Source organism: Podarcis melisellensis (assembly GCF_964234715.1).
Source record: "Podarcis melisellensis genome assembly, chromosome: 3".
Lineage (NCBI taxonomy): Eukaryota > Metazoa > Chordata > Lepidosauria > Squamata > Lacertidae > Podarcis > Podarcis melisellensis.
In genome coordinates this window covers 79795486-79799778 of record NC_138530.1, presented here as the reverse complement: position 1 = coordinate 79799778, position 4293 = coordinate 79795486, and positions in this window count along the sequence as shown.

Genomic DNA, 4293 nt, shown 5'->3' with positions numbered 1-4293 from the left:
AACGTGTGGCCCTACAACTCCCATCATCCCTGACCATTGACCATGCAGACAGGAGCGGATGGGATTTGGAGTCCAACAATATCTGTTATTGTCATAGTGAGTAGTGGGCCCAGGTAAGCAAGCCAAAGGCACGAGTCCCATTTTGAAAATAGTGACTATGTGACCTTCGCTGAGAGCATTGCTATGGTGACTACAAAGCACAAGCAACAATTGCAACAAATGCTCTTAAAAGGCACTGTTTGGTGGTGGCTTTATTATTATTTTTAAATCGTGAGTACATAAAAGAAAAGGCACAGAACCCCCTCACTGAGCCCAGGGGTCCTTTCTCAGAAAGAAGTCGTGTGGAGCTCCACGGATAGGACTTCCAAGTAAGCTACGCATAGGATTGCAGTCAAAAGCAAACAAAGTACTCAGCATTTATAACCTGCATCCAGATGGCTTGCTCATGATACCGAATACTGCACAAAGCGATATTTTGATTGCAGAAACTATAGACTGCACAGACTACTTTCCGCCCACTTATTGACACAGGAAGTAAAAGCATTCCAAGCAGCTTGTTTTCAAGCTGCTAAGGGTTTTCTGGGAAGGTTTTAGATGAGGAAAATCTCCACTCTCAAGACTAGTCGAGTGATCATCCATGGACAACACTGGAGTGCAGTACAACAGGTTGGGACAAAGAGGGTGTAGCTAAGGAGGAGCCATGGCTCAGCAGCAGAGCCCCTGATCTGTGGGGTCCCAGGATCAATTCATGGCATCTCCACTTCACAAGGATCAGGCAGCAGGGAAAGAGAGCTCCCTGAGAGCTGCTGCCACTCTGAGTGGACAATAGTGGGCTGAATGGACCGATAGCGTGGATCTCACGCAGCTTCCCAGTTTATACCAAAATGCTTGCTTGCTTCTCATGTTCACATTGAGAGCCAATATAGCACAATGGCTATGAGACAGTTTATATGCCAAATCTACCACAAACTCCTCCAGAAAGCCACTGTTACTAGGCCCTTGCCTTGTTCTTCACTGCCTTAAAGATGAACCCGGGAATCTCCTGGGAGCATAATTAGCCCCCTCAACCCAGTAGTGAGCTCTGGCTTTTAATAAGAGTGCCAGTGGCTAAAGGTGGTTCCCTTCCTTGGTCCTGTTAGGGTGGTAAGAAATGAGTGTTTGGTTCAGCACCACAACGTCTCACCAGCCTACTCTGTGTTTCTCATTTCTCCCCACTTCCATGAACAGCAGTGGTGGCAAACCTGTGTGGCCGTCCAGTTGTTGTTGGACTACAATTCCCATCAGTCCCAGCCAGCAAGGTCAATGGCTGGGGATGATGGGTGTTGTCATCCAGCAATTGGATCTCTACCTCCTGCCCTGACCTGCCATGAAGCTGCCCTGTGTGGTCTAAGTAGATGCATTCTTGGCCAAAGCCAAATGACTCCAAGAAATCAGCAGAGCATCAAACTCTCCCTTTCCGGCTCCAATCAGGAGAAAGAAACAAGACTTTCTCCAATCAGGAGAAAGAAACAAGACTGGCTCCTCCTCCAGCAGGTCAGGTGAGTAAGTAGACTGCTGAGAGAGGGGCTTCCACATAATGCTAACCTGAAGCCTGCCTGCTGGCCAAGGGGTACAAAGCCACTGTGGGTGTGGCTCCACTGGCTACTCCTGGCACAGGGTGTGGGCCAAGTCACCCCCTGCAGGCAGCACCTTGAGGAGTGCTATTCACATCAGTCCAGTGCATCTCCTTCAGCTTGTGCTGAACTGAAGAACGACCATTCTTTTGGGGTTACTGGTCAAATGTGACTTCACAGTGTCTTAACGACACAATACATTTATTGAGGTCTCACAAAGAACAGTCCTCCGATGTCGCTGGATGCAATTTTTTGAAAATCAGGTTCTGTCTAAAACAGAAGCTGTTATCATATACCCTCCAACATTTCTCTGATGAAAATAGAGATGTCCCACTGCATAGTGATAATTTTACTATTTATACCCCACACATCTTATTGGGTTGTCCCAGTACTCCAGGCAGCTTCCAATGTATATAAAAACATAATAAAACTTTAAACATAAAAAAGCCCTTTCCTATACAGGATTACCTTCAGACAGCTCAGGGGTCAGATAATGCCATACACTCTAACATTTCTCCATTGAAAATAGGGACATCCTAACAGAAAGTGTGACATTCTGGGATCAAATCAGAAATGGATAGCTTCTCTAAATCAGGGGTGTCCCTGGAAAATAAGGATACTTGGAGAGTCTGTTATCAGGTATGCTATCCAAGTTGAAGAAAAAGTTCTACTCGGTCAACACACACAGTCCATGCCAGTAGCCGTGCCAGGGATGCTGAAATTGTACACAAAAGGGGAGGCCATCTTTAGGACATTTTGGCTCCTGGTCTGCTGCCATCAGAACTCCCCACAGATGTTCCAACAAATCCAGTGAAACACGCTCTGAATGCGGATTGGAGAAGCATCTCCACATTGTTGAAAATAATTTATCTGAATTGGTGTTCTGTCTGGTCATCGATTTCACATCACAAATTGGAATGTGTCATATGAGCTCAGCTCTTTAAACAAAACCCCTGAAAAACCCACCCTTTTTATCAAGCAGGGATTACAGTGGTCAAAAGCTCACTGTCATGCTGGTGTGTCACTTGCGAGAGAAGTACATTGCCGTCAACAGCTACTGCTTGGGAACATGTCAGGCCTTTGATGCAGAGCAGTGACAGCAACACGTCTCAGAAGTAGCGAGCTCTCAAGGGCAGAGTGATGGGTGGGGTCTGGAACGGAGATTCTTAAAAAGAATGTTTGAACTGGCAAGCCTGAAACAAGGCAAGAACAAACCTTACAATTAAATAAAAAACTTATTGCAATTTTTGACATTCTTGTTGGGATGAAAGTCGCATTTCATTTTTCCATATTACTTAGGGGTACTTAGAATTATTTTTTTGTCCTCACCTAACTCAGTGTTTGAGTGCAACTTCAGAGGTTGGGTTACCTCCGTGTATGTGAGGTGTTGGTTTGTACTTCACAGAAGGCATAAAGGTAAAGGGACCCCTGACCATTAGGTCCAGTCATGGCCGACTCTGGGGTTGCGGCGCTCATCTTGCTTTATTGGCCGAGGGAGCTGGTGTACAGCTTCCGGGTCATGTGGCCAACATGACTAAGCCGCTTCTGGGGAACCAGTGCAGCACACGGAAACGCCGTTTACCTTCCCACCAGAGGGGTACCTATTTATCTACTTGTACTTTGGCGTGCTTTCGAACTGCTAGGTTGGCAGGAGCAGGGACCGAGCAATGGGAGCTCACCCCGTCGCGGGGATTCGAACCGCTGACCTTCTGATCGGCAAGCCCTAGGCTCTGTGGTTTAACCCACATCGCGGATTAAACCATAGTTTAAAACTGACAAACTATGGCTTAAATTATGTACACATTAGTGGCTCAAAACACAGTATGGTTATTTCACACACACACACAACCACTGCATTTTCAGTTACATCTAGCTCAATGCTGTCTACACTGACTGGCAGCTGCTCTTCAAATATTGAAGCCAGAAATTGATTCTGAGAGAACTGTTGTGCAAAGCGTGTACTCTGACACTGAGCAATGCTCTCCATTTTTCTGACTCTGTGCTATAAGTTTCCATTATATAATTCTGTTATCTGATACACTAGACTCTGTATAACAACACGGAACTGAAAATCTTCCCTTAAGGAACACGGGGCCAAACATCTAACTGAAGTTTATTAATAAAAATGAGTGAAATGCCTGGGCATTTTTATTATTATTATTATTCACTACCTCCATGTGATTGGAGCCAGATTGTTAGGGCATAATAGAATCTGCATTCTGTACCTCTGGCATTTTGGCATGGAACTGAGAAATTTATGGTCATTATTGGGTAGATGTCACATGTTCCGTACCTTTGCTTTTGTTAGCATTCTTGCTCCAAGGATAATAACTCTGCAGGATTGTTTTGGAGACTATGGGTTCAAAATGATTTTGCATTTTGGAACTGGAGTTCACCATTGAGGCAATAATGAAAAAGCATAAGGATCCAAATTTGCAAGGGGGCTATTTGCATCCAGCAGGGCACTGTGAGTGTTCCATGCTGCTATAAATGTTGTCTAATCTGGAATCCATCACCTGTGAATGTTGATAAGGTGAGGCAGCAAATGGAAGAGAGCAGTTTTTAAATCAAGCGCACATGATAGGCAATGCAGCTCCCCACCCCCGGGAATGCAGAGAGAGAGAGAGAGAGAGAGAGAGAGAGAGAGAGAGAGAGAGAGAGAGAGAGAGAGAGAGAACAT